The 24,456-nt window shown below is 39.5% G+C and overlaps 1 long non-coding RNA gene across 1 annotated transcript; it reads left to right on the top strand.

Moving 5' to 3' along the window:
- Nucleotides 1–1,094: 1,094 nt before the first annotated feature.
- On the top strand, nt 1,095–23,898 carry LOC118922243 (uncharacterized). The gene is made up of 3 exons (XR_005028669.2): nt 1,095–1,370; nt 2,441–2,630; nt 22,825–23,898. It is a non-coding gene; the product is annotated as an uncharacterized LOC118922243 (long non-coding RNA).
- Nucleotides 23,899–24,456: the final 558 nt, after the last annotated feature.

The raw sequence follows: 24,456 nt of genomic DNA, 5'->3' as shown, positions 1-24,456 counted from the left end.
ATGGCTATCTTTAGGGTCAGGAGCAACCCTACAACCTCCTGACAGAAGTCCCAGACAGTGTTGAGGCTCACTTTTTAAGCTGGGTAGGATGGATAAGGTCCTAGCTTTGATTTGCATCTTTCCTGGTGTAATTCTTAGCAATGTGTCACTCTAAAAATAATTGGCATGTAGTAAATGATGTTAATTTATGAATTCAGTAATTTGACTGGAGCATACATCAATTTTCTATAGTGCCTGTGATCTGAATGCTGTTTGATCCATGTCTAAAAGCAATCTCAGAGATCATATATGTAGCATAGCTATCCTATATGGATGGTTCTGCCTAATCTGATAATACCAGTAATATAATGTTCCAACTTCATCAACACACATGTGACTATATCTCAGAAACCACACAATGGTGATTTACATGACATCGCATTGCCCCTGTGCTGAAGAAATGGGCAAGTAATTGCTCAAAATGGTTTGGCAGGTTTTCAACGAATCTATGAATCTTTGGAACCCTAATATTTACTTATCAGTTACTGTGTGTGAGCTATTGTGCTAACTTAATTATATTATATATTTTAAGCCCATTGCAAATTAATGAGATAGGCTATACCACACTGACTTACTAACCATGAGACTGAGGCTTCAAGAGCTTAGGTTACGTGTCCAAGATCACATAGCCTGTAGGTGGGCTAGCTGAGACTCAAATTAGGCCCATGGAACTCCTAAGTCCATTTCTGTTCCTTTTATACCATGCTTTCCTCCAGACATATCAATATGGAAAATTAACCTAATTTCTAAATGCAGACATTTATTTTTAAGAGGCAGCATATTATTGCATATCAATTACACAAGTCATGAAATAACAGTGACTTTGTGTTACATATAATTTAATTCATATATAAATCTAAAGACCTGAGAAATTAGTATAATTTTTAATTTTTTGGTCTTTTTAGGTTGTGGTCACTTAGGAAAACTGAAGATTCACCACATTTAGTGGCTGCAAAAAGTAGTAAACTAACTATCTTTCACAATCCTGCTCGCCAAATCTGATATTAAATACACAGCTGAGAATGGTAATAGTATTTTTAAGCATTCAGTATGCATTTCAAATGCTGGCAGAATTTCATATGTAGGAACTCTAATAATAGAAACAGCTCCACCAAACTTGGTTTTAATGTATTCCTGTTATTCGTATGTCAGGTTCCCTAAAGGTTTTATCTTGAAGTGTTAACAGGGAAATCTGTCACCAGTAGAGGACTAACTGAAGTCACAAGTCATATAACAAGCAGAAGAGACAAGTAACCTTCACTTGGATGCTTAAGAAAATACTGGCAGAAACATTGATTCAATCAATTTGCAAATAACTTGAAGACAAGAAGGTACTTAGTGGATAATGACTAATGTGTCCTACTTAAAACCAAATCCTTTTAAGCTAATCTAATGTGGTAGATCAAGGAGAAATGATAGATGTACTCTCTCTTGATTGCAACAAATCTTTTGATTATCTGCATGTTACACCCATCAAGGAACAGAATAGGAAAAAAAAGCATGACCCAAAGCACACAACCCTCTGGATTATCCTAACTACATGTCAAACATCTGGATGAAAATACCAGATGTTTTATTTCTACAATGTCAAATATGTACGTATAAACACAGCATATACACACATGTGCACACACACACATAAAATACATGTATTTAGAAAAGTCTGAATTTGTGGTCTTCATATTATATTGGAATTTTCACATCATATAAACTTGCTTAAAGTCCTATGTCCCAAATATGAAAGATATGAATAGTGTGAGAAGGTTCACAGGAAGGCAAGGAAAATTAATGAGACATCACAGAATAGTCTCTACTGGAGTTGAAGATAACAGGACAATTCAATCTGAGAAAAAAAGAGCAGATAATAAATAATTTAATGTTTATTTGACTGTTACTACATGGTACCAAAGCAAGGAAAATGTGTTGCCAGGCTATCAAGCAAGTCAAGTGAATTTTTTGAAAATCTAATGATGCCATCAAAATGGTAATTAATGGCCTATGCATGTATTTTACCAATTTGAACTTTTACTAATAGCTGGGGCATATTAAATACAGGAATTTGGTGGCCTTTGGGCAGTATTGCCTTGTTTGGGATAGAGGGATAGGTAGGTTTATTAGATCTAACACAAAAACTAAGAGAAAATTAAAGAAATGATAAAGAGAGAACATAAAAGCCAGAGCTCCGGAAGCCAGAATAAGGGGTGTGGACCCTCCACATGGTAGTAGAAGGCCCCGCTCACCTGAAGCCAGAGAGCCGTGAGACATAACGAAAGGCTGCCTCAGCCTGGAATCATCTATAGTCTTTCTGCCCTGATTAAAACTGTAAGGTTTGCAAAGCCGGGTGTTGGTGCCACATCGTTTCTGTTTCCCTACTTCATTCCATTTGCTTTTCCTTTGGTAGTTCCATCAGTGCCTCCTCTGAGGGTGCCTGCCTCACTCCATCCAACCCTTGAAGACCTATTACCCTTGAGTTGGCGTTTTGTGCTTCCTCTCCACTCCTGACAATGACCCCCAAGACTTCCTACCATTCTTGTGCATATTGCCCTCCAGGTTAAACCCTCAGCATCCGACTCTTTGCAGCTTCTAAGAAAGTAAGTGATAACCTGAAGCTGCTTAGTGGGAAAGGCCTTGAGGGGATACTTCCCTTGCAGAGAAATGTCCACTCACGCCTCAGACTCTGACCTCCGCCCTCGCATGGGTACATTTGACAATGACTGTCCTGACTTTCCAAACATGAAACAGAGAACACTTGCTTAGGCAGAAGACAGGGTGAATGTGGGAATATATCTGGAGGCCGACAGAACGTGAGATTCTCAGGCTTTAATAGAATTAGCCTTCTTGCTTGCTCAAACATAAGGCTGACCCTGTCTCAGGCCTGTGCCATCCTACCCGAATGTACTGTGTGGTTAAGTTCCCTGAATGTGGAGTACGACGATCAGGATAAAATCTAGGCCCTTCCTGGCGGCGTGATCTCGGGGAAACTACGTGACCTCTGTACCTCAGTTTCCTCAGCTTTAAAATGGGAATGGTGATAAGACGCCCCCCTCAGGGTTAGATCAGTAGGGGCTGAGTAAGGCCACGTGAAGTGCTGAGAATAGTACCTGGCAAATAGTACCTGCTCAGTAAATAACTAGTACTTTAGTTATTAGTACTTACAACTGTGACTCTTATGGCTTCTACCCCAATGCTGAGTGCCCCTAAAGAAAATGAGCTGTCATTTCTTTCTTTCTTACCAAATAATTACTGATTGCCTGTGATGTGCCAAAGCCTGTTCTTGATATTTGCATGAAATGTTAAATTAGGGCAGGGACCGTCAATGTTCGAGTGGGGGAGGAAGGCAGAGCAAATGAATACACGAAATCATCAATTATAAATTGTGACTGTTGCTATGAAGCAAACAAACAGGGTGCTGAGACAGCAAAATAATGGGGGAAAACATGATTATTCTTAGGTTGGCCAGGAAAGGCCTCTCTCAGGTAATAACGTTTAAACTGAGACCTGCAGCAATTTGAAACAGCAGAGTGGATGTGGGTATGGAAACATGGGTACCTATTTGGAGACTGATAGGTCATGATGGGATTCACAGGACATGTGAAATAGACAGTGGACTCTTGTCTTCTTTCACTTCTTATGAAAGGGACAGAAATCAGTAGTAAAAAGATTCGCACCTAGCAGGTCAAAACTATTATTGTACCTTAAAGTTCTGTGCAATAGCATTTAAAGATTGCAGTTTAACTGTATACTGGGTGTTTATCCTTGGTCAGAGTTGACCTGCGTATGATTCCAAGGTTTTCAATTCTACTTCCAGAATTTACCCCCATGTCCTTTCACTTTTCTTCATCGCCACTGACCATTTTCTCAGTCTGAGCCACCGTTATCTGTCACCTGAACAAGTAGAGTGGCCTTTGTGGTCCACTTCATAGAAGCACCAGAGGGAGCTTTACAAAATACAAATTAGATGACATCTTTCCCCTGCTTTAAACCTTTCCTTTTCCACTACAAATAAAATCCAGACTTCTTTCTGGCCTGAAAAAGGCTCATCTGAGGCTGACCCCTGCTCAGCTCCTGAACTGCAGGTTACTGTCTTTCTCTCTCAGTCCAGCCCACTGCCCTTTCTTTACCACTTTCTTAAGTCTAAATAGTCAATGAAACAAGAAGCCAAGTCTGATTTGTAGCATTTGCCAATTTCTGTGGTGTAAATACTCCCACCCTGACCAATGCCAAGCTACCACCATGATGTCACTGCACAGGGGGGTGGCCAGCATAGATGTAACAATAGGCAACAGTTGGTATAAAAACATCAAGAGCACAGATAATAGTAAAATTTATAATACAATTAGAAAGGAGTATATTTTAAGTAATTATTGCCCTTGTTGTAATGAAATTTAAGTAGGTTTGTAGCATTTATTTTTTTTAGTAATGTGTATTTGTAAAAACTGGCTTGCAAAATTCCTGAAAATTTAGCAACAGGCTCTCACGAGCTGGTGCTGGCTCCAGGGCATCACTGTTTGCACCCCATAAGTTCTTAAACACACCAGCTTGAATTTGAATATTTATACAAAACCAAGAGAATCCTGGGCATTTTGTCCCTTATCTTGCAGTTCTGACCTCTCGTTGATGTACTGCTATGTCCCTGAGGCCTCTTACAGAGGTTTATTTCATTACATTACCTTTGTGATGTGGGCAGTGGATTGGGATCCTACGTCACCTCGTTAGGCCCCTGGGCTGTCTTCTTGCTGATAACCTTACTGCTCATTGGTTTTCCCCCAAGAACAAGGCACAAACTCAGTATCTCATTTTATCTTCCAGTTATGCGTCTCTGTTCAAGTTGAGCAAAGAAACAGATATTCTTGTTATATCTTGAAGACGTCCATGTAGATTACACTGGCCTATCTTTTTCTTTGCTGACTTTATATTTGTTTATGTGCAAGACATTTTTTTTCATTGTTAGTCTCTTTTTCATCATCCTGTTAAAAGATAGTTATTTCTGAAATATTATTTGAGGTGGAACATTTTGAAATCACTATGGTAACTTCTATCTCTTATTCATTACAACAGAGCTTTTATGTTTTTTTCTTCTTAATTAAGGTATCATTGATATACAATCTTATGAAGGTTTCATATGAGCAAGTCCCACTCCCCCCACCCGATTGCGATCACTGTCCATCAGCATAGTAAGATACTATACAGTCACTAATAGTCTTCTCTGTGCTATACTGCCTTCCCTGTGACCTACCTATATTGTGTGTCCTAATTATAAGGCCCCTTAATTCCCTTCTCCCTTCCTCCCCACAGACTCTCCCAACCCCTTCTCTTTGGTAACCACTAGTCCCTTATTGGAGTCTGTGAGTCTGCTGCTGTTTTGTTCCTTCAGTTTTGCTTTGTTGTTATACCCCACAAATGAGGGAAATCATTTGGTACTTGTCTTCTCCACCTGGTTTATTTCACTGAGCATAATACCTTCTAGCACCATCCATGTTGTTGCAAATGGTAAGATTTGTTCTCTTACCATTTCCTACTATTACACAATGAGTAATATTTCATTGTGCATATGTACCACATCTTCTTTATCCATTCGTCTACTGATGGACACTTAGGTTGCTTCCATATCTTGGCTATTGTAAATAGTGCTGCGATAAACATAGGGTTGCATATGTCTTTTTGAATCAGGGATCTTGTTTTCTTTGGGTAAAATCCTAGGAGTGGAATTTCTGGGTCAAATGGTATTTCTATTTTTAGTTTATTGAGGAACCTCCATACTGCTTTCCACAATGGTTGAACTAATTTACATTCCCACCAACAGTGAAAAAGGATTCTCCTTTCTCCACATCCTCGCCAGCATTTACTGTTGCTTGTCTTTTGGATGTTGGCCATCCTAACTGATGTGAGGTGGTATCTCATTGTGGTTTTAATTTCATTTCCCAGTAACTATGGAGATGATCATGTGATTTTTGTCCTTCTTTTTGTTGATGTGGTGTATGATATTGATGGATTTTTGAATACTGTGCCATCCTTGCATCCCTGGAATAAATCGTACTTGATCATAATGGATGATCTTTTTGATGTGTTTTTGATTTCAGTTTGCTAATATTTTGTTGAGGATTTTTGCATCTATGTGTATCAGGGGTATTGTTCTGTAATTTTCTGTTTTTGTGGGGTCTTTGTTCTTTGTTTGGTTTTGGTATTAGAGTGATGCTGGCCTCATAGGATGAGTTTGGAAGTATTCCCTCCTCTTCTTTTTGGAAAAATTTAAGGGGGATGGGTATTAGGTCTTCTCTAAATGTTTGATAAAATTCAGCAGTGAAGCCATCTGGTTGAGGGGTTTGCTCTTAGGTAGTTTTTTTTTTTTTTCTTAGATAGTTTTTTGATTACCAATTCAATTTCATTGCTGGTAATTGGTCTGTTCAGATTTTCTGTTTCTTCCTGGGTCAGTCTTGAAAGGTTGTATTTTTCTAGAAAGTTGTCTATTTCTTCTAGGTTATCCAATTAGTTAGCATATAATTTTTCATAGTATTCTTTAATAATTCTTTGTATTTCTGTGGTGTCCATAGTGGTTTTTCCTTTCTCATTTTTGATTCTGTTTCTGTGTGTAAACTCTCTTTTTCTCTTGATAAGTCTGGCTAAAGGTTTATCTATTTTGTTTATTTTCTTGAAGAACCAGCTCCTGCTTTCATTGATACTTTCTATTGTTTTATTCTTCTCAATTATATTTATATCTTCTCTGATCTTTATTATTCCTCTCCTTCTACTGACTTTGGACCTCATTTGTTCTTCTTTCTCTAGTTTCAGTAATTGTGAGTTTAGACTGTTCATTTGGGATTGTTCTTTCTTGAGGTAAGCCTGTATTGCAATGTACTTTCCTTTTAGAACTGCCTTCACTGTATCCCACAGGTTTTTGGGTGTTGATTTGTTTTCAGTAGTCTCCATATATTGCTTGATCTGTGTTTTTATTTGGTCATTGATCCACTGATTATTTAGGAGCATGTTGTTAAGCCTCCATGTGTTTCTGGGATTTTTTTTTGCATAATTAATTTCTAAATTCATACCTCTGTGGTGTGAGAAGCTGGTTGGCACAATTTCAATCTTTCTGAATTTACTGAGGCTCTTTTTGTGTCCTAGTATATGATCTATTCTGGAAAAATGTTACATGCGCACTTGGGAAGAATGTGTATCCTGCTGCTTTTGGGTGTTCTGTAGATGTCTGTTAGGTCCATCTGTTCTAATGTATTGTTCAGTGCCTCTGTCTCCTTACTTATTTTCTGTCTGGTTAATCTGTCCTTCAGAGTGAGTGGAGTGTTGAAGTCTCCTAGAATGAATGCATTGCATTCTGTTTCCTCCTTTAATTCTGTTAGTATTTGTTTCACTTATTAAGGTGCTACTATATTGGGTGCATAGATATTGATAATGGTTATATCCTCTAGTTGGACTGACCCCTTTATCATTATGTAATGTCCTTCATTGTCTCTTGTGACTTTCTTTGTTTTGAAACCTATTTTGCCTGATACAAGTACTGTAACTACTGCTTTTTTCTCTCTATTAGTTGCATGAAATATCTTTTTCCATCCCTTCACTTTTGGTCTGTGTATATCTTGTGTTTGAAGTGAGTCTCTTGTAGGCAGCATATAGCCAGGTCTTGTTCTTTTTTATCCATTCTGTAACTCTATGTCTTTTTTTTTTTTTTGAGAGGGCATCTCTCATATTTATTGATCAAATGGTTGTTAACAACAATAAAATTCTGTATAGGGGACTCAATGCACAATCATTAATCAACCCCAAGCCTAATTCTCAACAGCCTCCAATCTTTTGAAGCATAATGAACAAGTTCTTTGATGGTGAACAAGTTCTTACATAGTGAATAAGTTCTTACATGGTGAACAGTGCAAGGGCAGTCATAACTCTATGTCTTTTGATTGGTGCGTTCAGTCCATTTACATTTAGGGTGATTATTGATAGATATGTACTTATTGCCATTGCAGGCTTTGGATTCATGGTTACCGAAGGTTCAAGGGCAGCTTCCTTACTATCTAACAGTCTGACTTAACTTGCTTATTATGCTATTTCAAACACAATCACAATCATTGAATTGTCTTTCTGTGTTTTCCCGTAGCCCACTGGTTTTTCGTTAAAACAGCTATTTTCTGTTCTTTATTGAGTAAATCATAGGTCTCCATGTCTTGAAATGAGCTACTGGGAAATCAATTTGTTCCTTGGGATGTGTCATATTTCCTTGATTTTCTATGTTCCTTGAGGTTCATTGCTGTTTCTGCATCTGAAGTAGCATCACCTCCTCCCGTCCTTACAAACTGCCCTCTCCGGTGGTGTCTGTCAGAAACCTGCACTCCCATAGAGGCTGTCCCGTTTACAGGTGACTGTCTTAGGTGGTGGTTCCTAGGGCCTCCGGGTCATGGCTGAGAGACACGGGCTGTTCCGGGGCCCTTGCAGCCCAGAGCTGGGGTCCCGTCTGTGTGGGTGAATGAGGCTCCTCCTGGGTCCTGTGGCACGTGGCGACATCCGCAGCTCCCACAAAGCCTTTTTTGTCTATGAATGGATTCCAAGTTGTTGTTGAAGGAAACAAGAATGAGGGACATCTTATTTAGCTGTGATGCTTGACACTTAAAAATTATCAAATGATCAGATGGTAATATCTAACTCTATGGTCAACCTAAACAACATGTTTTTCTAAAAAGTTAATTGTTCTTTCTGAGTTCACTTTTTTTCCCCCTAAAGATACCACTTATTTTTTTTCTCAGCCAAGTGCAAATCCTCTGAGTTGTCTCTTGAGCGTCTGTCTCCTCACCCCTGCTTTTTACCAGTTTTGGTATTTATAGCTGAAGTGTCCCTCCTATACTCATTTATATTTTTTCCAACTGTTGCCTCTGGCATAGCTCATATCCTTATCTCCTTTCACTGGGCTGCTGTTAATTGTCTTCTAATTAGTTTTCCTGCCTCCAGTTTCTCTCCACATGAATCTATCTTCCTGACACCAGAGGAACCCTCGTGAAGCACAGGTCAGATCATGCCATGTCCTTTAAAACAGGCCAGATGGCTCTGACACTATCAGGATAAAATCCAAATTCCCTCATGGACTATTCAGGCCCTTCCACAATCTGGCTTCAGCCTGCCTATCTACCCTTTCCTCTCAGCAATTCCTTCTGCATTTGACATGCCCATGCTTCCCAGGTGAATTCCTCAGAACACTATTTCCTCAGAAATTAATAGCTGCAATGCTGAACACATTTCCCATGGCTTAAACAGAGGCCTGATAGGACTTCTCAAAGCTAAGCTGTGTTGAAAAATATGACCCAAGAATATATATGTCTTGGCTGTATATTTGGTAAAACTATAGAGAAAAACAAGGGAATGATAAATACAAAATTCAGAAGAGTAGTTATCTTGTGTGTGGAGAGGAGGGAGGTGTGACAAGGAACTTGTATACAAGGGACTTTGATGATGTTGGAATTGTTCTGTATCTTTTTATTTTGGTATCATTAATGTACAATTACATGAGCAACTTACGGCTACTAGACTCTCCCCATGTAAGAGAATGAAACTGGATCATTGTCTAACCCCATACACAAAAGTAAACTCAGAATGGATCAAAGACCTGAATGTAAGTCATGAAACCATAAAACTCTTAAAGAAAAACATAGGCAAAAATCTCTTGGACATAAACATGAGCAACTTCTTCACGAACATATCTCCCCAGGCAAAGGAAACAAAAGCAAAAATTGTTCTGTAAGTTAAGCAAGGTAGTGTGTATATGGGTGCATAACATTTGTTGTTTATAGTTTCTTTTTCACATTTCAACATCTCTAAAATCAGTATGGTCTTAATATTGCTGGGAGTCATGTGACAGTTGTGATATAATTGTCTTTATCTTAGAAATGTCTTACCTAATTTTTTCAGTTATGTTACTCTTTTCTTTTGTGTGCATAAGAGTGGCATTTGAGAAAAATCTCAGTCTGAAAGACATTTTGTTAAGTTTAAAATAAAAAATCTAAATGAGAAGAAAAATATCGTCTGTGAATTTGTAACAAACAATAACTACATTTTCAAGTTTGATGGTAACCTAGGGATCTCTGTGATTGAAGTAGATTCCCCATGACTTGTTCTCTCATTAGGATTAATGCAGATTGTAAAGATGGCTGTTAAAACAGTAAGGTCAGTGTCTCATATCTAGTGGGTATGCACTCTGCTGTTTATTGGGTTTCCAGTGATTGTTAATACTCAACTAAAATGACCCACTGATGTCCTTCACCAAATCTGGCCTTTTCTGGAAAAAAAAAGAAAGAGAAAAAAGAAGGACAAATGATTGGAAAGCCCACTTTAATAAATACCTGTCCTGATAAGGCAATCTGCATATATGTGCTAGTGAAAAAAGCTAGGACCCTCCAACTCAATAGATCTTCCCCTTCTGCCTGCCCTGCTGCTGTGCTTCGGTGTATGTCATGCTAACTGCTTCTGTTCTCTATATTCAAATATAATGTCCTGAAATGACAGTGGCTTATGTTTTGTTGTATATAATTCTATCTGTGTACTTAATCTGTCACTTGATTAATGGTTCTGTTTGTTTAAGTGGCACAACTGATCACTTCAAAATATAGGGTTTTGGTTGTGACTCAGCTCTGTTTATGTTGCCACAGGACCGTAAAATTCTACCCATGAATCTAAGTTGGAAAACATTCTGTAATGTACGATTCTTATTTATTTGGCTTGAGTTCTGTAAATAAAGAGAGACTGAGAGTTGGATAAAATGATTTATAAGGAAATCTCCATTTTTCTATATTTACTGGCCTTCAAGGGAAAAGTACTGGTTTGACTAGTCATAGGTCCAGTAGCAGACATACATTGGAACTAACGGAGACAGCAGGAGATACCTCAGATACAGGGCTCACCCAGATTTTACATATGACCACATTTTGGACTTTTCAGATTCATGTAGGTACTACATGTCCTGATTATGACTTTTCATGGAAGTGTATAAGTCTCAAATTTTATAGTCAGCCATAATCCTGCATTCTTTCTTATTGTTGACCTCTGTTTTTATTTGCATATTTTCTCTTTTCTGAAAGGGCTGCTCCTTTGTTCATTTGCAATCTCTGTTTTTCTCTTCACAGTACCAATGTAGTGCTAAGATCTTAACAACTACTTACTGAATTCTAACCCTACTTATTTGTGGGGTATAGACTTTATTTTGGGTAGTATGTTCTATCCCTAAGCTCACTGGCACTATGAAAATGGAAGATTGTTTAGAAGTGGAACCTTGATGTTCTACTCAGTTCTAATATATTTATTGTCCCTAAACCTAGACCAGGATATTTTGGGATTTCTGCATTTGCTCTTTGTTCTTAAGAAATTACAAGTCCTGGGATATATTTCATTGCCCCAAGTTATTACATATCAAAAACTAAATCTCCCCAAGAAGAATAAAATAGATGAGAAATTAATTGTGAATGTAGTTCATTTAAAAAAATTACACTTAAATCTACAGCTGAGAATACTTTTCTTAGTAAAGGAGATATCATGTAATTTTTATGTAAAATTTTAGAATTAAAGAAGTTCTTATGGATTTAATTCATTCTAATTTAATAAGAGAATTAATTGCTTCTTTAGTTAATTTAAATATTAGCAATACTCTTCCTAACAGAGATTATTTAGAACAAAAAGATAATGAAGAATAAGCTTTAATGTCATTTGTCTGTTTCTAAAGATCATAGTTACAAGCATCAACTACTTAATCTTCTTATTTTTTGTGAAATAATTTTCAAAATGAATATTTTATATCAGTGATCCAATTGAAACCCTGTTAAAAAGCAAGAGAAGCATATTGTCAGGAATAATTCTTTTACTATATCTTACATTAAAGTCAAGGCCTTTCATAAACCTTTGAAAAATATTTGGAAATAGAGCATCCCAATTAAGAAAAAAATTATTTCTCTTTCTCATGGCATATACACATTGTATGTTATTTTCTCCCTGACAGTTTCTATAATTCTTTAATGTGTTTGGAATAATGAATTTAGATAATAAAACTTCATTCTCTTTCTAAGAATATGCTGATGGTCAGAAAGGGTAAATTAATCAAGCAATGAACTACTCAAAGGGCTCCCCAAAAAATTTCCATTAGGAACAGTGATGCTCTACATTTATCTGAAAAAATAATGTTAAATTGCCAAGTTCAGCATTTGTTTTATAAGAAGCATGAATGTCTGCTGAACAGCCTATTAAGAGAGAGAGAAACGCTGCAAACTTGGAAGTTCTGGGACTTGCAAATTCTGGAACAGGGCTTTGGCGACTGTCTGTGGCATGAAGAAGCCACAGAGCAGAGGCTTCATGCTGTACAGCCCCGGAGTTCCCGGAAACTCACTTGAGTGTTGCAGGAACTCTGGTTAATCTCTGGTTTCTGAGGTGACTCACAGGATGCTCCAAGATCTTGAAAACCTGTTCTAATGAATCCTAGTTATTGCAGGGATTGTCAGCTCCACAAAATCAGCTGGCAAAAACTCTTATGGTTCTAGAGAAGGAGGGAAAATATCAGGTTGCTGATCTCTCTTCTGTCATGATTGGTGTTCAGTAAGAGTTTCTCCAGAAAGAAACAGAACTAATAGAACAAATATATGTGTTATATACATAAATCTCATATTTCATTTCATTCTCCCTATGTACGTATGTATCTATCTATAGATAGCTCTCTCTCTACGTACCTGTCTGTGTCTATGTATCTGTAGATACCTGGCCACTGTAGAAGTTCATTCTCAGGGCAACATGGAGTCACATACTGTCTCCCAGGGGAGTGTAGAGATCAGACATGTACTTTGTACTTTAGAAAGATCCTTGGAGTTGCAGTGCAGTAACTGAATAGATAGCCTAGGCCACTTCTGGGTGCCAGAATATCAGCCTGTGACTTTGGAAACAGCTAAACCAAGACACTGGTAGAGCAGGGATGGAGGGAAGCAGGTGGATGAGAGTGGTGCCTGGCCTAGTAATTGGTTGGACAAGAGTGGATGAGGGAGAGGAAGCATAGATGGACTGAATCGCCAGGCTCTCCTGAACAACCCATCTCTGGTAGTGCCATTAACAGGAGCAGGGGACACCGGACCAGGGACAGTTTGAATGTTTAGAGAGGGTCAAAAAAAGAGAATGAAGTGAGTTTAGTTTTGCACCTTTTGAACTTGAAATACTAGTGGGTCATCCAAGTGATGCTGTCTAGGATAAGGCAGACAAGCGCAAATGTCTGTTTATGCCCGGAAACTTAATGAGTAGCCATTTTATTAAGACACTCTCTAGATAAGGAGATGAAACTCCCTGGGCCAGGACATCTGCTATCTAGCTAGGGTCTGAGAGTTTCTCAGCACCCAGATCAATCTCCACAGGCCCTAAACTGAGCTCAGAACACAGAGCCAGGTGCTGGCTGGAGAACAGAGCAACACAGGGAGGTCTAAGCAAGAAGCCAGAGACTCTTTCCAATCTCTCCTTCATTATTCATCTGTATGAAACCGTTCTGAAAGCATCAAGTTATCCAAGTAATAAATGAACTGATTTTGTTATCAGTTTGAAGGATGCAGTGGTTAAGAACATAGGCTTTTGAGTGGATAATTCTGGTTTAGAATTCCAGTTCTGTCACTCTATGACCTTAGGGAAATTCATCTCTCTAAGCCTCAATTTTTTAATCTATAAATGGGATAAAACTTCTCAGTTAAGTATGAAAATACCTAGCTCATCAGATTGTTGTAGGGATTAAGTAAAATAATGTCTGTAAAGTTGTACCTGCGTGTCTGGGTAGTCGCTAGAGTTGCTGCCATTGTTATTACGAGACATCCAGGGAAGGCAGGCATCTCTTTCCTACCGTTTACTACAGCAAGCAGGGATAAGGGGACCACAGAGCCACACATCCATTCACTCAGATGTGCACAGGGCCAGTGATTATATGTTTATTTGAAATAACAGAAAACTTCATTATTTTCTTCCTTGAAGCCATAACCATGTTGTTCTATGGAAATGTGGAAGGGAAATGCATCCTGTTGCTAAGTGATATGCTCATGTAATTACTGGGGAAACAGATGGCCGATCAACAGTAGACAGGTAATTGCCTTAGAAGTGGATTTAGTTAAAGATCGGAAATGATGATAAAAGGTATTGTCCTATGATAGTGGTATTAAGGTGGTTCATGGTCAATTATAATAAAAAATCATGCTGAAAAGAGCACCTTATTTCTACTTTAAAGCTAATAGGAAACCAACACATGCTCTATTACTGAGCCAAAACTTTGGAGGAAAGTGGAACCACTCATTGTGCTAGACAAGTGCTTTATTCTAGACTGCTTTTTCTTTCAAGGAAGGATTTGAGCATTTGGAAAGTCCAATTACACATTCATTCAACCAACACTTATTAAACACCCATTATTACCCTTCCACGTACCTCCCTTCTTCCCCATTCTGTGCCTTCCTCCACTTTGCCCCCATTTACTCTAAACTACCACAGAAATTGAGAAACAGGCACCTTACACACATACAATGTTGATGGCAAGGTAAACTGAAATTACCTTTTAAGAAAAGTCCTTTAAGTCAAGCACAAAGTATGCCTTTTGATACAGCAACTGCATTGCCTTGGAAATTTATCTGAAGCAAATAATTCAGCAGAAAAAAACACCTATTTGTATGAAAACATTATTGTAGTATTAACTATAATAATAAAACTAGAAATAAATGTCCAATAAATAATAATTAAGAATGACAATCCTATATTAATTCTGCATACTATTTAGCAGCTATTCATAATATTTGCAAGATCTCCTTAGAAATCTGAGCAAAACTAATGTTCCCTTAGATAAAATAGTTTGGCAATAATCCACCTGTTCCCTGTTTACAGCTATATGAAGAATAAGCCTCCAATATGAAAATGTTTATGGAAAAGAGCAAGCAAAAATGAACACAGCATGTTAGGAGGGTAGAATAATTTTTTTTCAATCTTTAAAAACCCATCTTAAGTTTATTTTAATATTATTTTATAGTACATTAAAAATGAATCCCCCAAAAAACTGTTCTGAATGCAGTCAAAATCCATGACGGCATCTTGCAAGAACCCAATGAAAAGGCTTCACTGCTTTTGGAATTCAAGTAATCTTAGAGAAATACATAGTTTTGTTTTTTTGGTGTTTAATCTCCCCTGTTTTCTATTGTGAGAGGCATTTACAAGTATATTGAATTTCTCTGGCTTATGAATTCAACTGTGCTGCTTTTCCACAAACAGCCCTGATCCTTTGTTTGGCTGTCAGAGTTGCTACCGCAGGAATCATGAGAATGCCAGCCGAGAATTCAAGAGCTAAAATGAAGAGGGTTTCAAAATGCCAGCACACACACTGCTCCCCTCTTCTTGAGATTTTTACCTGTATGTATTCCTATTACTATATACATAAGTTTATTTCTATTTAACTCTAACCTTGTCCGGGGCAGAAACCATAAAGTGCATCTGATGTGAAGACATGTTCTCCATATAAAATAAAATAAAACATATTCGCCGATCAGTGTATGTGCTGACAATGAAGAGGGAGAAACTGGCTTTCCTGGGGCCAGAGTTCGGTAGTTTTCCGCATGCTCATCCAGGCATTGCTGTTGTTTTCTTTTTCCTTCAAATTTTTAGACGTCAGTTTTCAATCACAGGATAGTTTTGCAACTGGAGAGGCAGAAGTTTTCATCAGCTGCTTTCACAGATGTTGTATCACTATTATTATTTTAGTATGATTGCATAAACAATGACTATAATTATTCATAATGATTGATTTTTAAATTGAGAGAGAATCACTCCATCTGTAAATAGGAGAGGTTTATTCAGGTTGAAAATGTGTAAGGAAAACGCTCGCTTGCCGGAGGCGCTCAGGCTGCGGGTGTCTCCTGTCACAGGCTGCAGCGTGCACACGCGACCTGCTGGGGCTCCTTCCCGGCCAGCTGCTGCACGTGTAACAGTGTAATTCCAAGACTGTTTCCCTCAAGACTCAGAGTAGGAAGAACATTATTCGAAAATCCCCTTAGCAATGGATAAAAAACACACCAGGTGATCAGTGGTCTTCCTACTTGTGTATTTTTCTACCCAAACCTCACTCTAGACAAAAATCACTTGTAGCCCTTTGGTGACAGGAACAGATGTCTCAAAGAGAACGGGTCACACAATGTCAGACTTGCCTAGCGGGGAAGCATTCTTCATTGACAACCATCTGGGTTTTGACTGGATGATACGTGATAATGCAAAATATTGCTGCATAGTTCCTGTGGAGGTTTGGCTAATAGCACCAGCAATGAGTCCACTAAGGCCATTCCCAGGGAGCAACTGCATATATACACGTGTGTGTGTGTGTGCGTGCATGCGTGCACATAGAGGTATGTGTGCATATATGTACATATATGCATGTTTGTATGCGTGCATATAAATGATTTTAATTCCATTTGCCAAATGCATTTTTGGTTTATATTACTTCCTCAACTCCAAGGTTACTGATATAAATCAACACCAAAAGCAAAGCTGTTACTTTGATATTTTTTCAAAATTAAAGATGTGATTTTCCAAGTGAGTACAGCAGACTTTGGGACATTAATTTGTGAAATATCAAGGTCCTGAAATTTTTAAACTCAGAAAAGAAGGGTAAGATCCCAGACATGAACTCCCCTTTTGAGGTGCTCACTGTGTGAACAAACTTGCGAGGCACCCAGGGTCCATGTTACCCCGCACCTCCCTTGGGTCCTAAGGCACCGTCTCAAGGCAAGACAGTCTCCACGTCAGCCCCCCATTTCACAGAAGGCGGGTGCAGTCCTGTACAGGTAATGCCATGAGGAGGCGGGAAAGCCCAGGCTTCTTGGGGGCCTCTTTATTGTAAACTGAATAGATTTTTGAATGAACCAGAACTTTAATTTCCAGGAAGATAATCATAGGCATGGAAAGGAAGGCTTGTCTCAAGTGCAGGAAATAGCCTGCAAATCTAATTTTAGGACTGTGAATCTCAACAACATCCTTTACATATTACAGAACATGCTGCTGCTCCCTGGGCCTCTTCAGGATCTGTCTGAATATACAGAGGATGAGAAGAGCTCTCCTATTTGCTGAGACTTAAGCAAACGCTGTTGAGGGCCCCATTTTATCTCCTTTAATTGTGCTCTGTGCCCTGCATAGGGCCCTTTCTGCCATGTCCATACTTTGGGCCAGGCGTTATGGCTAAGACATTATTTAATTTCCTTCTCAAACTATCTTTTCATGTAAGTTGGCTTTATCATGCCTCTAAAATTTCCTCATTAGAAAATGACCAGCTCTCTGGGACTTGAAACCTTACCTGATAGCTCTGTATACAGAGGTGTCTGGATAAGATTTCCCTCATTTAGAAATGAAGGGAAACCCGTTCACCCACTCCACTAGCAGGATTCGGAGCATACAGTAATCTACTGGATTTTGCTAGAAAAACCTTTGTTTGTTGAGGCAACTGATGGAACTGGGGTCTGAGATGGACCTGTAGGAGCTCTGATTTTAAGAAGCTCAAAATAACTACAGACTCCATCTAGGGAGCACCCCATACCTGTAAAGCACTTACCATATACCATTGTTAGTATTCCCCAAAGCTCTGCAGGGTGCATAGTACAGTTGGTGGCACTTGGATTCAGAAAGGTCAAGAATTTTGCCCAAGGTCATCCAGAAGGTGAGGTGCAGAGCTGGAATGTAAACCTGGGTCCAAGAGACTCCATTCTTCCCACTGCTTTGTCTGCCTCTCAGGACAAAACACTGTAAGAAAGAAATGCCAGGAAGACATGATGCAGACATATTAGTTTGTGTGAATACATTCCATTAACAATATCTATTTGGATTGTAGGATGCTGAATGATTTCAGACCCCATCAACTGGAATAAGTGTCTTTACTGAACCAGTCCTAGGCCAGGCTGCTAGGATCCAAATCTTCACATTTATTTGGTACATGGCCACTGGCTGACTGTGTGATTTGGGTCTGTTACTTCTCTGGGGTTAGGTTATTTTTGAGCCATAAAATGAAGATAATAATGATACTTTCCTCATAGTGTTGTGAGGATTAAATGAAAGAATGTTTGCAAAGTGCTGTCCACTAATGAACACAAAGTAACTACTGTCATTACCAAAATTGCTTATAAATGTTTCTGTCCCACCCTGTGTATATGGGGGAAAAAAATGATCTTTTTGTACAGAGTAAAATTTTTGGAGCATATTAACTTGTGACATGCTAGAAACCTCAAATAGCAGTACCAGCTAAGTAAAGAAGGCTGATGTACAAAACGTGTGAGCAGTGGAGGGCCTTGTAACAAAACATAAGCCTGGTAGGAAAAGCTGGGTCTATAGCACCGTCACTGCGTAGCCTGACTCCGTGCTGACTCAGCGAAAGGCAGGCCGTAGTCACAGCCAAGTTTATATGCTTGAGAATTGATGTGGCCATATTTCTGCATTCTCAAAAGCCAAGGCAAGAGAAAAGGGTGATCAGAAAGGTTTAATGGGCCTAATCATGAAATGCTGACAGTTGCAGCTTATTGATTTGCCTTTATTTAACCTTTGTAATTGGGAGTGATCTGTGCAGCCAAAAATGGGGGTATAGCAGGGGAATCCCTTTTGTCTTTCGGTCATTTTGGTACAAAGAACTTGTCCGTTCTTATTTGTCCTAGACGGTGATTGATTTGGGATGGTGCTAAGCGCTCAGATGGGATTTCTAGAGCACATTTATCTTAGTCCTCCCACAGCCCACACGATCAATACTGTTTATGCTAATGATGTGATTGTCCCCAACACATCAGAAATTCTGGAAAGCATGTTCAGGGGCAGCCACAGTATGGTATTCAATTACCTCTTTGAATCTCTAATAGTAGAATTAAATTAGAAGACATGTATTTTACTGTAATTCTGAGCCCGCAAATCCATTGTTTTCTTATTAAATGGTGCTAATTGTGGTTGTCGTGGAAACCCTGAAGGCACTTAGATGGAATCGCCCAGTCTATTTTTTTCCCTCTGTAAGTGATAATTTCTTTGGCTGACACTGAAGTTCCTCCTCTGGAAAGTGATTATACATAGGCTCACAAGACCCTCCCTCTACGTTAAGATGCTCAATAAATCTGTTACGCCAATTACATTTGTGCTGTAGTTATGAGAATCAATTCGTTTCAACTGATCACTTAGAAACCTTAATAAAACCAGTTGGCTGTTTTCTTAAAACCTAGATGATTTTGAAAAAAAGCTACTCCCTTTCAAACACGGGCAACATTTTATTTCTATTTTAAAATAACATTTTGCTCTAACTTTTTCCAAAAGTGGAAATTATATTAAAAGAGTTTATCTGCTTCTTGTTCATCCCATGAGGGAACAGGTAGTTGTGGAGGGTATGTATGAAGAGGAAAAGGTCTGTGGAGTCTTATGGTCTTGGGTAAAATATTAGACCTACCGCTTATTCACTATGAGTGTTTACCTGGATTTCAGTATTCTCATGTATAAAATGAGAAGTCATGGCTTTGCTGGGTTGTTGTAAAATTGAAGCTTGACTGTACATATCACACATCTTGTCCAGTGCCAGGCAGATAGCAGATGCTCAAGAAATTAGGGAAGTAAGTCTCCCTAATTACCCTGCCCTTCTCACTCGCCTCAGAGACTCACCCCCAGGATCCTGCAGTGATGTATTCAGATCGAAAGGAGAAAACATTTGGCTGGCAAAACCTCAGCAAATTTTTAGTGTCCTTACATCATACCCTCGTTCTGGGAGATGAGCAATGTCCCAGGACAAAACTGACCTGGAAAGATAAGCTTTCACAAAGATTTGATACATTCTATAATGATAACTTCCAAGTAACCCTGAAGTTTATTCCCCTCCCAACATAACATCTAATCACCAAAAGGTGCGGTGGGGTGGGGAGAGAACTCACTGGGAGCAATAGTATGTTCTTGGCATGCATGAGTTTTAGGAAATGCACAATTAAGAAGTTTTTGATGTAGTGTTGGAGCCACCCCTTCAGCTCATGCAAAACCTTCATTCTGTGTCCACGAAGTGCAGTTACTGCATTGGTATCAAGTGATATCTGAAAGGAGACAAACAGTCTTAGGAGTTTTTACTGTAACTAAGACTTCCCTACTGAATTTTTGGTTCATATTATTAATTTTATTTATTTAATAAAAGTGAATATAGAGAGTAAATCAAATTTGTGTTACCATTGTATCTTATGTATGTCTCAATTAGCGTGTATGTACATAAACCCACCACATTGTATTAGCATTGTATCATTGTTCACATACGTTTATCCCCATAGATTAAACAATTTACCGACAGGGACTATAGTCTGTAAAATACAAAAACAAAAAGAGAAACAAAAACCCCAAATGAAACAAAACAAATACTTGAAATCTCCTGCACCATATAAGTTTAGGCTGTTGCTCAGTAATGGTTGTTACTGGGGTGCCTGCTTTCCCCTGTGCTGTGCTGTGCTGTGCTGGTGAGTCAAGGGCAGACATGCCCCCTCCCTCACTGGGCTTTAAGCCACATCCACAGGAGCGGGTGTGGGGAGCTGCACCTGCCCAGTGCGGGCTCCCCGAGCACACAGGGATCCCAGTGAGGATGGAAATGGCATGCAGGTCAAGTCAGGTTGCACCAAGGTGATACTTTAGAAGAGAGAACTGCAGATGCGCAGTTTGGATAAAAAGATTAGGGAGAATGTTCCAAACAGAAGGGAGAGCAAACATAAACAGCCAGAGGTCAGAGGCCAAAAGGCAGTATTTTGAATTCCTGTGCCTGCAGGTTCCTAGGGAAAAGTCTCAAGCCTGCACAAAACCCACACTGGTGCCACCGATTCACCGCTGTTCTGTAGGAGATTGCGTTTTTTAATAAACTTCAGGATCGGCCATGTAGATCTGTGTTTCACAGGCTGAGGTTACACCTCTGATGGGCTCTGGTGGCGCAGCCTTTCGAGGTGGCTTTGGAGCAATATGCCACCCTTCCAGCACCTCAGGATGGAGCCTACCTACGGGTGAAGGACAAAGGCGACCTCTGAGGTTTCTGGCAGGGAGGGGATTTCAGCCTGCTGATCTGTTACTCCACACATCAAATGCATTTTAATTTCTCATGAGGCTGCCGACTCAAATGCTAGTTAGGTGAGGATTTGGACTAATTATCCAATATTTTAAATTAGGTTTACATAATAGCGGTGTCCAGAATGAAGGAAATTGTAGAACACAGCTCTGTCTCAGGAGTCCGGTCGGAAATCTGATTTGCGCCCGCCCCTGCTCTTCAGGACCAGGAACCTGCGACGCGGTCTTCCCTGCACCCTCTAGGCGAGCGAGGTATACCTCCCCAGAGGACTGGGCAGATGGAGGGAGATGATGTTCATTGCCTCTTTAACACGACGCCTGACTTCATCAGCAAATGATAATTAGTAACGAGAGTAATTTTTAAAAGCCTTAGCAACATTTTGTCTTTTTTTTTCCCTCCTATATTTTCTTTTATTGAAATACAGCTTTACTGGAATATACTTTATATACCATAACATCTGTCCATTTTGTGTAAAATTCAATGCATTTTAATGTATGCAGAGTTGTATAATCAGGATGACAATTGAATTTTAGGACATTTCCATCACCCTAGAAAAAATACTTTTGGATTTTCTTTTTTTGTGCCTATAAATTATTAATTGTGTCCAGGAAATGTTCTATTTAAGGATCCAGGATGATCATCATATTGACTAAATAACCGCAGGTTGTCATGTTGTAATATTGTGATAATTACCATTAAAAATGTTCATTCTTGCCAACACCTCTGAGAATAAGCTGAGCTGATTAAGGACCGTCAGGAGAGAGTTGAGACTGAACTGAGATCCATCTGTGCCACTGGCCTGCCATCGCTGGAAAATACTTAATAGCCAATGTACCTAATCCTGAAAGTCTTTAAGTGAAAATGTTGATTATTTGGGTACCTTTGTTGTGTGTGATGGTGATTTAAAACAAACTATAGATAATTCCCAAGGAGCTTCCCAAAAGATATATGATATTAAACAGGAAACCGATGTAACCCCCACCTTCCACAAAAATAAAGGTTAATTCTGTAAGTCTGTCACAACTTTTGATAACTCACTTGGCTGTATACTATTGATACGGTACAAACTAACCACTATGTTTTACTTAACGTGGCTAAATATTTTGTATTTTTTATGATCTATTATTCTAAGGAATATGTTCTCTGATAGCTTCTTTCCATTCCAATTTCTCTTCAGATCATAAGGGGGGCATCACTCATAGTATTTCTTGATATTATTCAGAAATATTGAAGTACTTTTAATATTTTATATAAAGAAGATTCCTTGATGACTAGTAGTGGTTATTCAAATAAACAAGCTAAAAAAATACTGACAGATAGTGTATGAAATCTCTGAAAAAGAAAATGTGGTTTCTTAGTTAAGTGTTGTGAAAACATAGTCATTGAAATAATCTTGAATATGTTACTAGAAAGTCTTTGAAAAAGGGCAGACACCAGTAGAGAGGCGTTATACTATGGGATTTAGCATGAAGATGGCGTAGCCACACTCTGGTCAAACTGATTAGTCCCAGTTATTAGCTGTGGGATGTTAAATCAAGTTCCTTAATTCTCTGGGCCATGGTGTCTTTGTAAAATAGAGGTGATTATAGGATTGTGGGTATTATTCTATGATGACTGTAAAGCAGTTAGTACAGTTCTAGCTGTGAGAGTTCAGATAGTTGCTTGAATTGCATTGACTTGTAGAACCCAAGGAATTGATAAAGAAACCATTTTATTCTCAGGCTTTTCAGTTGCTCAAGTTTATTGGCTCAGAGAGAGCATCATCTGCCTGCAGCTGCACCCGAACAATGCCAGAAGCAGTCGTGACAAACCTGGGACCTTGCCTGGCAGGTTGGATGTCATCCATGCTCATGCACCTATGATGACTGCTGCATAGCTGGGGACAAGGATATTGACGTGAGAATCAGTGGGTCCAGAACACGTGAGATGACCTGATGGCCAGGGATCCTCAGGCCACATGCTCTCCTGTAGGACCGCTTTAAGAGGTGATATTAAATAGGGCTGATGCCTGGTGATTGCTGGGAAGCGGAAGATAGGGGCTCTAACAGTGACTCAGGTTATGGTGGGTCAAAAATGGGGAACAAAGATCACAGGAGGAATGAGACAGGCTGATGCTGGGAGTGGGGGCTTGGGAGCTGGCACTGCAGGCAACCAGCCACATCCCTCCTAGCTGGTCTTTATAGCTTCTGACAAGTGAACGTGCTTGGGTCTTGCCTAACGTCTCCCACCCATAGGGACCTTGGAAGCCTCAAAGGGTCCCAGGCTGCCAGAGAAAGTTTTGTTTCCTCATGTCAGTGATATCCAGCCAAGATCCCTCAGTTTTCCTCCGGGTTAGAGCTGGTTTGGTCTCTGAGGTCCTGACAGAACATGACTTCCCATGCTTCCTCTGTGAGGACTGGTCTTGGGGTCAGGGGTCACTCAGTTTAGTTTGGCTCTGAAAGGGCTTTGAAACTATGGAGAAGGCCCAGACTAAATCCTAACTCGTACAAGCCCAGGAGGGAGTATGCTTGCAGACCTAAACTCTAAAAGATACAATCAAGTCTTTCGGAAAAGTAAAGATCAATTTTAAAAGGCACGTATGGATAGATTTATTAGGCAGTGGTAGGGAACACATTCATTTATTCTTTTATTCATTTAATTTTTAAACAGACATCACTGACTTGCTATGAATGGAAGGTGGTGAAACTCTGTGTAGAAGTTTCAGAAGACCTAGACACCCTCTGCATTCTCGATGAGTTTCTGGTCTAGCTCAGGGTCAGCAAACTGTTGCTGGCTGGTTAAATCCTGCCTACGGATTGTTGTGGTAAGTGAAGCTTTTTTGGAAGATAGCCATGCTCCTTTGCTTGCCTATCATTATGGCTGCTTTTCTGCTACAGTGGTAAAGTGGAGTAGTTGTAACAGGGACAATGTGGCCTGCAAAGCCTGAAATATGCATCATTTGGCCCTCTGTGTAAAAAGTTTGGTGACCTTTAGTCTAGAGCACGCTGTCTAGAAAAGTTGACTTCTTCACTTCCCCTCACACAGTGACATGGTGTTTCTTCAGCCGGGTAGAAGTGGAAAAGGGGCATTTCAGGTAGAGAGACTGAGATGGATGCCACCTCACCATGCATCTCCCGAAACCCCAAGTCACGTGGGATGCAAGAGTGTTGCGATTTGCTGAGACTCTTGAAAGACTCCCAAGGAGGCGAGAGCGGGCTGTTGGACTAGGGAGCCCTAGTAGGTACCTTGTGTGGTCCTAATTGGTCACTGAGTAAAAGAGGTTGATTTACACCCACAGTTGAGGGCCTCCAAGTCCAAGGAGGGGCTTTGCATGAGATAGACCAACGAGGGCCTCATCCTCACCTGCACGGCCG

The sequence above is a fragment of the Manis pentadactyla genome, chromosome 2, assembly GCF_030020395.1.
Source record: "Manis pentadactyla isolate mManPen7 chromosome 2, mManPen7.hap1, whole genome shotgun sequence".
Lineage (NCBI taxonomy): Eukaryota > Metazoa > Chordata > Mammalia > Pholidota > Manidae > Manis > Manis pentadactyla.
The sequence above is the reverse complement of the archived record's forward strand: the minus strand, read 5'-3'. Positions and strand labels throughout refer to the sequence as shown.